The sequence below is a fragment of the Lutjanus erythropterus genome, chromosome 14 (genome assembly GCF_056507025.1).
Source record: "Lutjanus erythropterus isolate fLutEry1 chromosome 14, fLutEry1.hap2, whole genome shotgun sequence".
In the NCBI taxonomy this organism is placed as follows: Eukaryota; Metazoa; Chordata; class Actinopteri; order Lutjaniformes; family Lutjanidae; genus Lutjanus; species Lutjanus erythropterus.
Genome location: NC_139330.1, coordinates 12,651,661 through 12,663,597, shown reverse-complemented (window position 1 = coordinate 12,663,597; position 11,937 = coordinate 12,651,661). Strand labels below are relative to the sequence as shown.

At 39.9% G+C, this 11,937-nt stretch overlaps 1 protein-coding gene across 4 annotated transcripts in view; it reads left to right on the top strand.

Annotated features, from left to right (window-relative positions):
• Window positions 1-285: 285 nt before the first annotated feature.
• Window positions 286-11,937, top strand: part of sorbs1 (sorbin and SH3 domain containing 1) — a 53,952-nt gene continuing 42,300 nt past the window's right edge. Inside the window, exon 1 of one of the 4 annotated variants that reach the window (XM_084735302.1) lies at window positions 286-409. The gene's annotated coding sequence lies outside the window, so the exon portion shown is untranslated. Of the gene's footprint in view, window positions 410-714; window positions 794-11,937 lie in introns of those variants that run through there. The other 3 variants (XM_084735299.1, XM_084735300.1, XM_084735301.1) reach the window with 3 other exon arrangements.

Sequence of the window (11,937 nt, the reverse complement as noted above, 5' to 3'; positions counted from 1 at the left end):
GTGGAAAAGAACCTGCTCCTTTTTTTTAGTTTTAAAGAACTCATCCTGAGGTAACAAAAACATTGACAACATCTTATTTTCAGGTAATTACACACAAATGACATACCTATCAATATCCCATTTCTGCCACATTCTGCCAATTAAACCTAGTAAACACTGGTCTACATACACATGCATGCTTTGTTTCAGTGTCATTATGAAGTGACTGAGTCCAGGCTTTTATTGTGAAGGGTCGGTGGCTCAGCCCCCGGTGCTCGGTTGGTGGTGCTGTGCGGCGGCGTTGACGCAGCTGGGGCCGGTGAGTGTGAAGCGCTGACAGGACGCTGGTGGAGAGCAGCCGTCGGCGCACACAGCTCAGTGAAGTGTGTCTGCAGCAGCCAGCCTCACACTGGATTACCATCACACAGAGGTAAGCATGTTCCTGCTCTGGTCTCTGCTGCATGTGTCTGCTGCTGCAGCTGAGGCTCTTTAATTTACTCTAGACATTTTTTTTATTATTATTATTCCATGCACATCTCAAATCTTTTTTCTTTTTACACTGGCACCATAACAGCTGACTTAATGTTACTGTATTTCTTATTTATCACTCCATCACCAAGGGTGGATTCAGCAGACTTTCTCAAACATAAGTGCTTCTATGAGTCAGTCAATTTTGATTTTGCCTCTCAGCAGAGAGGCGCTCTGGCTGTGGGACAGTTACTGCAGTACAGATAGATCCATACAGTGGAAATGCGACCCGCCATGGGTGCCGCACTCTGAGGCTGAATGCCCAAGAGACAACCCAAATACTCAGGTCTGGGAATTGCATGCGCTCTAACTTTACGCCACGCTGAATTCTGCCTGGTATCATGTTTTTTTGAAAAAGGCTAATTAATCCTCTCTAGTGTGGATGTTCCTTTGAGTTGGCAGGTAGCAGTGAGGCTTATTAGCTGTTGTCATTGTGAGTCATAGGGAGCAGACTACAGCTTACTCCACATGCATACAATAAGGCTGTGACATCAGAACCATGCACTTAATGGAATGCATATTATGCGGCATTGACGTGTAAGGAATAGTTTATTATTGGATCGTATTTCACTGTCATTTTTATCACAATGTTGTCACGTTACACTGCAGGTTTTGCCATTTTTGACTGGATATTTGCACTGAGGAATTCAGTGTAGTTGCATTAGCAGCTGTTTCACAGTTCAAGAAGATTCTCAGAGCTGCATTCTCAAATAGTAATGAAACAGGCTGCAAAGTTATTTTTGAGTAATATTTTAGTACAGTTTATTATATTCCACTTCTTATTCCAGCAGCGTCTTTGTGAGCATGACTAACTGAGCAGCTGTGTTGTGTAACTGCACAGTAGTAATAGCGTCAGTTATTGACACAGTGGTTCTGAATGTTGAACTTGATGTTCTAGTCTGACAAACAGGTCTGCCTGAAGCCTCATAGTGAACTGCATGTGACACGAACAACTGCCTGACAGCATAAGTGTGGACTTAGAGTATATAGATATGTATGAACAAATAATCACATCTTGTTTTAGGTGGCTTTTGACATTTCCCAAGGTACTTAACAGATAGAGCTACAACAATTAGTTGATTAACTGATTGACTGTCAACTATCAAATTAATCACATGTCCAAATTCTCTGATTTCAGCTTCTTAAATGTGAATATTTTCTGGTGTCTTTGGTCTCTCTATGACAGTAAACTGAATATCTTTTAGTTATGGACAAAACAAGACATTTGAGGACACCATACTTGGCTTTTTTCACCATTTTCTGGCATTTTATGCAGCTAATTGATTAATCAAGAAAATGACGGACAGATTAATCTTTGATGAAAATAATCATTAGTTGAGGAAAAAAGGAGGAAGAGAAGAGGAAATTCTACACAGTTATGTGAAATGTGGATCTAAGAAACACAGACAGGCACTGATCAAATTGCTTCTGCAGGTAAACATTGTTCAAAGCTTAAAACCCTGCAATAAAAATCCTTTAAATTCCATTGGTTTTTACATCCTAGCACTTCCCTTCAACATATTTCTAAATTCAGCAGCCTTGCTGTGCGAGCTTGGCTTCCACATTAAGTGCACCACGTTTTATGGACGCCATTTAATCCCGGGAGAAAAAGAAAATGAATCATCTCGCTCTGCAAAATTAGTTGCTCCGCTGTCGTGCTCCCCTGAAACTTGTCAGCTGTGTTTGTCCCTGCCTGTGTGTTCATTCATGATTTTACTACAGGAATGATTTTGTCTTTACTCCAAGGGATCTGAGTAACATGACGCGAAACAAGCTCGATAAAATATTAACCCCGACACAAATAATTAATCAAACTGCTTTGAGGACAGGGGCAAAGCGGATTTTCTCCAACATACGTGTGTCAGTGTTTTGTTATGCAGACGACGGCACATTTCAGAATATCACACTCTCCTCTGCTTGTCTTATCACATTCAACAGAGATACTTTATCTACACAGTGTTTACTCAGAAAGAACAGGACCTCCATTAGCTTCCAGCATGTTAAAGGACTTTGTGTGTGTGTGTGTGTGTGTGTGTGTGTGACCAAGCCTCAAAGAGTTATTGATATTGTTATATAAGTGGTTTTTCAGTAAGTGAAACAATATTTGTTTACAGTTTGTGTCCACTCTGGTCACAGCTACTACTTGAGGGCGGTTTGTTTCAGGGTCACAGGACTTTTGACTCAGTTGTAGTTGTGAAGCAGACTCCTGTTTGACAACAAGTGAGCAGGAGAGTTGTAGATGTTTACACGGAGGTGGTGGTGAGTTTGCGTGTGTAAATGGAGGAGAAACGTCAGTCATATGTTTGGTAGCCAGCAGCTCAGCCGTGAGCCATTTGTTCATTCAGTCACTCAAAGAGCAGCCAAACCGCTCTGACCTTTTGCACAAATTGTTGTGCAATTAAAGCCAAATATGAACCATCTGAAAGAGCATTTTTCGTCCTTCTGCAGTTGTTAATTTAAGATTATTTTAAATTAAGTAGCCTCAGTGCAAACTAGGGGAATTAAGGCTAAAGATTTGACTGTAATTTGGGGTTTTTAAGGAGGATTTCCTCTCTGAATCATTCACGTGTTGTAATATGCCTCAACAGGATTTCAGGGTGCAAAGTGCTTCTGTACGAAAGAATACTCAAACAGAATGTGAAGTTTGGTTCTTGCTTTCACAATCCAGTAACATTTAGTTTTTGCTTTTTTGCAGACACACTAAATCAAGGTCTGAGAGTTGTATTTAAGTCTTTTGAGCTTGACAAACAGGAATGATAACCTGTGGGGTAAGGATGGGACCTGTTGGTACGAACCCAGCACAGCGGTTAATATTTTATGAAGCTTGTTCAGAGTCACGTTACACAGTTACCCTAGATTTGAGAGGAGCAACCCTTGGAAACAAGAATCTCAAAACTGAATTTCAAAGATTTACCAGAGCCAGCTGGCCTCCAAATCCCCCACTCTTGTTTTTCCAAGATGATCTCCATTTGGTTTGGAAGTCTGACACTGAATATTAGAAAATGTGAATTAGTCAGAGAGTGTTTTCTCAAGTTCAATTTCCACACAGGCAGTGGAGGGTGGTTACTTTGGAACTGTAGTTTACCAAACTACAAGCTATTTCATTATTCAAAACATTTCGTTTGTCAAACAAAAACTTTATTCCAGAAAGATGTTCAACCACATCCAAGCTGCATCACAGGAAATGATCACCATCTGAGTCTGGAAATCTCATGTTGTGAGTACAGCAAGTACAACCAAGCTGACACTGAGAAAAGTGTAGCACTCTGTGTTTTTGCAGATCAGTCATTACTTAGGAAGCCTGAGGATGTGTTGCAGTTGTTGAGGTGGAATCAGGAAAACGCTGAGTGCGAGACAACTTGGTTGCAAACCTCAGGTGATTTAAATAAAAGAGCAAGTGTTAGGGTTGGGTGATATCTACTGTGAAATATCGTGATGGATGATGGTATCGTTGCTTCCCGCTGTCACTCCAGCATCATTCAGCTGTCTAGCCTGAGAAAACATATTATCTGGCAAATACATCATAAGAATACTATGAATATGTAATTTGTAATTAACTAACTAAACTATATGACCCAAAGTAGTTGACAACTGAAAATCTTAGTTAGCTAACTGGATATGTGTGTAGCTAACGTCAGCAGTTGTCTGTGTAGCTAACGTTAGCGGTTGGTCTTACGTGTAAATATTTATTTAAATTAGGTGTCGAGTTCTTGGATGATGACAGAATTTCTACAGCTGGAAGGCAGGACTGTCACTGTACTGTGATGGTGTTCCTCTTTTCTGATTTAAAGACAAAATAATGGCAACATTTCCACCTAGAGAAACGTGTTTTCTCTAGAGGGCAGGGTAATGAATTGGTAACTGTAGCTATGGCTTCACTGGAGACCAGAGTGGTGCTGTGAGACTCTTGAAGTGATGTAGTGTGAAGTAATACGAGCACACTGCACATGGTAGTGTGTCGTTCTTCATCTTCAAATGAATTTTAAAATTGTAATCCTGCTAATAATCTCCATTTTTTCGAGCAGTATCGTAAGTCTGATTACTCATTAGGTCTGCACACGGTTTGAGACAGTGTCATTAGAATTTGCTTGCATGTATCTTTTATCTGTCATTTACACATGAGAGGATATTACTTATTGATTTAACAAAGTGTGCACACACTGTACCTGTGTGTTCAGAATGAGTGGAAACTAATGATTTGCCTTTATTGCAAGCTGTTCTGAATGTCGTGCAAAGTTCAAAAGGAAAATGGCAGAATAATCTAATATATTCCTCTCTTTGTTCAGGTGTATTTTGGAAAATCACCATTATTTATTAGTCAGAACTGATACATGCCAACATCTTAGTGAAGCTGGATATTAGCATGACATAGACAAAAACCTCTGAAGTGACGATGTTTGTAGAAAACAGCCTCGTCTTCACTGTGAATAACGGATTGCTTTGGATCAGGCCGGATGTTTCAGCCAGACACCAGGTTTCTGTTTTCACTCCATTAATGTTACAACAGGTCGCTTAGCAACCCCCTCGTCTCCCGCCCCCTTGCCCGCTTTCCCCATCTGCTGCCATTGGCTGAAGTGGACGGTGGAGTGAAGTGTTATGCTTTGCCTTTTCAAGGTCCGTGGCACAAAGAAGCCCCCCGCCCGATCATGGACGCATGTAAACAAGGCAGTGAAAAGACAATTTATGCGTTAGTGATGGATTTAAGCAGCACTCCTCTCCACCAACACCAACGCCACACCTCCACCCTCCTCTCCTATGATACATGTCAGCAACTGATGGAAAACAACAGCATCACGGCAGTTGTTGGCAGATATTTTAATAAGACCCAGCAGCATGTGTTCTTTCTTACTCATCATCACACAAACCCAAACCAGAATTATCAAGTGACACTGACGCATGGTTATACATCACTCACTACGAAATATAATAAACAGTAATGAAAATCTGATATCTGTGCTGCCACCTATGAAGCCAGGCTGTTATTGATGGAGCTGCCTGTTGTGTTTGTGTCTGGGTGTGATGGGACAGACTGGGCCGGCATTCCAGAAATAGACAGATGATGATGGGGACCCGCTGGAGTCCTGCTGCACGCTCATTTCACACGAGGATACCTTCATAGCACTTAAAATTGCTGGATTATCACATGGCTGTTTATATTCACGTTTAGCCGCCATATCCTATGACTCAATTATCAAGTAGTCCTGTCACACAGGCGCGCGGAGAGTTATATTAGGGAACACGCTCAGAGCTTCCAATCTACGTCGGAGTCAAAACATCCAGCAGAGAGATGAGGAAACACTTTCGGCACACTCTCAGACAATGATTTGGATTGTCATTGCAGCTCACCTAATGTGCAGAACGCCCCATTATCTAAGCCAGGAGGAATCCATTGTGCACAGCTGAGCTCGTTATCCAGTGATGACATTAAATGAACTTCATGTGTGTCTCTTATCCATATTCCCAAATTAAATGCCAGTATATTATCTCCAGGCATTTATCAGTCAATCAGACTTTATTTATATAGTATTAGTCAAACATCAAATGCACCTCTGGCTGCTCAGCATAAAGAGCTAAAAAGAGCGTAAGTTAATATAAAACCTTATGAACAAATACAACATTTAAATGAAAACAATAACACATAATAAAACAATTAAAAAAAGAGGAGATTAAAAAAGATAACAGCAAAGTGCAAGTCAAAATAGAAAAAAATAGATAAAATCCTGGCCTTGGTAATATTATATCAATAACTTGATAACAGATTAAATATTGTAATATGATATAAGTGTTACCTTTTTCTGGCTGCATTGCAGTAAAGTTATGCCATTTTCTGAATATGCCAGACTGTTCTTGCCATTATATTGTTTGCCTTTACCTTTACCTTTAATTTTTTTTACCACCTGGGCAAGTAGATTGCCAGATTTATCCCGACATAGCATTTTACTTTCCTCTGGCAAGTTGGCAGTGCATATTATTGAGCCCTGATTATTGTTACAATACCGATATTGAGTTATTTGGTCAAAAATATTGTGATATTTGAATTTTTTCATGTCACCCACCCCTACTGTCAGCACTTTACTATACATCATGTTTTTGCATTAATATTATTGTTACATTAATGTGTATGTTGCTTTATACCGCTGTCTGACGTTTATGGTTGTGCTAATTTAACTATTTTATACACTGCAGGATAATTTAATGTACAGCAATACATCATATTCTATGAGGTACTGTTTGCATTGTCTGATAATTTACAGTATGTTATTTTAGAGAAAATATGTACATTAAGGTATGTATATATACCCTAAAAATATCAAGATATTATTTATAAGCTTCATCGCCCAGCCCTATTTTTATTTTAAAAACATCCACACTCTCTGTTACCCACAGGTCCTCCAGCAGGCTGTTCTGCAGGCTGGGGGGATTGTGGCTGAAGTCGGCCTCGCCATGGGTCTTAGACTGAACCCTAGGAACAAACCAGAGCCAACTATCAGACAAGCAGTCGGGAACGAGACCATTTAGGGGTTTTGAAGAAATATTTTTTAAAAAAAAGTTTAAAATCCCACTTCTAAAACTAACAGGTAGCCAATGTCATGATTTTAATACAAGTGTAATGTGAGATGTGTGCACTCCTTTTGGTCCTGGTCAGCACGTGAACAGCTAAATTTTGTATACACTGAAATTGATTTATTGCTTTTTGGTAGCAGAGAGGAGAACATTTCAATAGTTGAGTGTACCAGTGATACAAGTGTGCACAAGTTGCTCAGTATTGACACTACACTGGCAATATTTTTCAAGCAATAAAGGCAGATTTAGTCACATTTAGGATGTGGGTCTGTGGTCATAAGGATTTTCTCCCAGTCAGCAAAAGTGTAACTGCAAGACTTTTGCGTGAGCTGAAGTAAAAGATCTAAGACTTCTTCTGTGCACAAAAAAGGTTTATTTCTCTCAAATTTAGTTCACAGATTTGTTAAAATCTGTGTTAGTGAGCACTTCTCCTTTTGCCAAGACAATCCATCCACCTGACAGGTGTGACACAGAGATATACTGATTAATCAGCATGATAATTGCACAGATGTTCCTTGGACTGGTTACAATAAAAGGCCACTCTAAAATGTGCTGTGTTGTCTTGAAAGAAGACAGTTATTAGGCTCTGAACTATGGATCTTTATTGGGCTACAAATACCATATTTTTTAAGTCATGACCCGCCCTGCTCTGCCACTGAGTGGCTGGTACTTGTTGCCATCGTTGGTTGGGTTGGTTAGGTTTAGGTGTGAGAATTAGGATTAGGGTAAGAATATCAGGGTAAGCCAGCCTGAGACAGAGTAGGGCAGGTCAAGACTTTGCCCTCCTGGGATAAAAATGGTACCTGTACTCCCAAGTGAAATAGCTATAGTTCAGTGCCTATGGGATGGACATTTTTACTCATGGATTTTAACAAATTTGTGGACAAAATTTGACAGAAATCAACCTTTTGTGTGCACTGAAGAAGTATAAAATCTTTTACTTCCATTCATGAAAAATGGGAGCAAAAACATTTTGTTGGTATTTGTGTTCAGTATCACTTTAACCCAGTTATGATTATCTCCTTATTTGCTTATGAGCTTTTCTTATTTGAAATTTTTCACTCTGCGCCTGCAAAAGTAAACTCTGTAAGAGCCCCCTGAGTAGTCACGACAGGGCTACTTGAATATTCAGTTGAATGTTTATCCTCACTCCGGGGCTTGTGATCCAAGCTTTCTCACTCTTGGAGTGTAGCCTGGAGCCCTTGCTGTGAAGATGTATCACCCTGGGTAAACTGTCAGCTCACTGACATTCTTATTACACTGGCTCTAAAAGCCTAGCAGGCACGTTATAAGCAGGCTGGCTCTCTAACACAGCATCAGTAACAGGACGTTCGCTCCATGCGGCCAACTGCACTCCTCCCCAGGACCTTCACACGTGCCAACCAAGTGTTCCCTGTCCCGGGGATCTGGCCATGGTCACGTCCAATAACTGTCAGGGCTTCTCATGGACACACTGGCAGGCTGTGAGCCTCTCTAAGCGCTGAGGGACACATCTTTCATTGGCTGGTGTGATGTGTGCTTTTGTTTTTTGCCTCAAAAAAAAGGACATTTTATTTCTAAAGGTCACAAATGCCCTCAAAAAAAAGTCCTCAAATATGAGAGTGATACCACAGGATCACTTTAAACTCATTAAGTCTCTATGTTGCTGTGATATTTCATTACATTCAAAGAATTCAAAGGCGTAGAAGAAGCCATATCCATCCAGACTCAGTTTAAGCTCTATCCATTATCAACATGAATGCATAATCCCACTCTGAGGCCTATAATGACTGCAGTGTGTAAGTTACATACATTTCCTTTTATGCTGCAGTTGTTTGAAATGAACTTCAAATAGCTTGGTTGAGGAATGTGTAGAATCCCAGGCTGCTGTCCAGCGTAGAAGCTGTTTATGGAAGAGAGCTGGGAGGGTGGAGGGGTAGGTGGGGGTCTCTTCTCAATTAGGGGGATAAGCTGCAGCTCCGGAGCGGCCCTTTCGAGCCATGTTTGGAGCTATTTGGTGGGATCCACGCACGGTGCTGGATAGCTTCTCTCCTCTCTGCCATTTGTTGACAAAGCAGAAGTCAAACGGCGTTACGTAACAGCCCTTTCTCTCCGTCTATAGTACAGCTGAGCATGCGATGAGAGCTCTTTTGTGTTAACATAGCTCACTTTTAAGGCGGCCTCTGACTGCAGCACAGAGACCCCCTGCGTGACATACATCATAGTTCAACTTGGTACCACCCTGCCTTTGTTTAGTTGTCACTGCAGCCTGCTTCAGATGAAGTGATTGTTGCTGAGAAAATGCTCTCGTCCACTGCACATGACATTCAAATATTGGATCATAAAGCAGTTTAGGGGAAAATCAGTTTTCAAGGGTTAGACCGATTTGTTGGATGCCATCCAGTCTGTTTTTTCCCCACATCTGATGAAACGGTTTCTCCGATCTCTGATCACATCCAGTTACATAAAAGCATCTGTCCTTGAATATTTTTACAGGAATTCAAGAGTTTAAAAATGAGTCTTGTAAATAATATTTTCAAATTAACATCTCCTTAATATTCAGAAGGTGTGGTTGGTCACATTTAAGAGAAAAACCTGTCGCACAAAAAAATTCTGTCCTTTCTTAATATGAAAATTGATAAATTGACAAATAAAGACATAAATATCAGCTTTGATATAAAAACATTAATATCAGCCCTTAAAACAACATTTACTCTAGCACTGAAACTGCAGTTTCAATAAAATATTGTTTTAACGTCTGAAAATGATAAACTTGAATTGGGTTCATTCTTTTTTCTGTCTTTTATGTCATTTTAAGTCAAATGTATTTTAGTTGTGAATGATTGTACAAAAAAGGTAGTATGAAGATGTCTCTCCTGGTTCTGGGAGCTTTTCTTAGACTAAATGTAACGATTGATCAGGCTTAATTGATAGTACTTGATACTGAAAATAATAAAAAAAAGTATTGCCTATATCCTTAATATTTTCCAAAATTTAGTATCGACATACACAGGTGTTTTACATGTTCCTGCTATCTTACGATTCTTATCACTTTTGGTATCTTAGCCTTCTGGTTTCTGACTATTACTGAATGCAAATTAACACACATTCAGTAATAGTCCTTGTAGTCGTTCATCATGTTGACTTGAGGTATGAAGACTTGGTGGATGGTTGAGTCATCCAGTAGCGAATTCCAGCCGTCTGTCTGTCTCTCGTCCACTGGCCCCGCAGGAGCATTTCGAGGGGGGGCAGGAGAATTTAATGTGATGGTCTGCACAGTTGTTGAGTGGGTGCCACATTCCCAGGTGGCATGTGGTGACAGGTCCATCTGGGCACGCCTGTTGTCAAAAACAAACAGACCCCCTACATAGCGAGGGTCAAGGTCAAAGCTGGGACCGTCCCGCCGAGACGAGACCCTCAAAGCTCAGCCAGAAGTCTCTGGAGGCTTCAGAGGGACCTGATGTACGTGGACTAAAGGACTCGCTGTGCACATTATCAAGTAGGTACTGCGCTTCCGTGGATCAGCCTTTTGGGAGTTGCTTGTTTTGGAAAGGTATTTTAGTTACACCCGAGAGCATTTGGTTGGAGATTTATGTATCTATGTGTGTGTGTGTGTGAGAGAGTGCCATGTAATAGTGGAACTGAGAGCTGCAGATGGGATGAATCATCTTGCATTTGCCGGGTCTTCCCACTTTTAGGTAATCACGCAGGTTTGAGCTGAGAGGGCGTTCCATTAGCTGTGATTTCCTGGAACCTCAGCTGATAATTTTAGTGCATGAATAACACCTGCAGTGTCAGAAATGGTTTGTTCAAGGTTTCTCATGTCTGTAGTGAAAGTAGGAGTCTCAAGAGACAACCAGAAGACGTCTGACTCAGTAGGACTGACGCTTACAGTCGAACTTCATAGCTTTATTTTACGTTTGTCCTCATTTTTAAGGAAAGCAACAAAATATTGGTTGATTCTCCTGGGCTCCTGGGTCCTGGGCTGACAGCTGCTCAAACCTAACAATAGTCATGTTGCTGCAGTTCACCAAGAAATCTTGGTGGAGAATGATGTTAAAGCTGAAAAAACACCTTTTACTAGGGCCATGTTAGGGCTGGGCAATATGGACAAACTCAACCTCAACAGTTGTCAATATTTTGCGAAAATATTGTAGAGATGATTATTGATGCTGTCACAAAATATTAAAACGAGGAGATTTTTGGTAAATAATCATCAGTAATATTGATATAATGACTAAGTGGCAAACAAAAGAACAGCAAGAACAGTTTGGTATGTTCACATCACTTTACTGTAATGCAGACCCATACTACTCAATTTATTATTTATTTCCAACACTATAACTTATTTCCCCTAGGATGGTGAAATCATGTTCGATGGCATTCATTCTCTGTATGCATTTGATCATGTTTTACAAAGGGTTTAACTTCAGCCTGAGCCTGCAACTAAAGATTATTTTCATAGTCGATTAATCTGTTGATTATTTTCTTGATTAAACAATGAGTTGTTCGGTCCTTAAATTGTCAGAAAATGATGAATTATGTTCTGTTTTGTCCACAACCCAAAAGATATTCAAAGATATTCAGTTTACTGTCTTAAAGTTATAAAGAAATATTCACATTTAAGGCTTGTTTCTCTCTTATTTGATTATCAAAATGGTGATTAATTTAATAATGGATTGAAAATTGATCAGTGAATCAATCGATTGATTAATTGTTGCAGCTTGTATTATATCACATTCATCCAGGGAACTATACAGTTGTTAAAAATAATCATAATAATTTAAAAAATAAATAATAATGTATTTGTTAATGTACCAGTATCATTATCAGTAAATACACAAAGTTCAGGTTGGTATCAGAACATCTCTACTTTTAAATGTTACG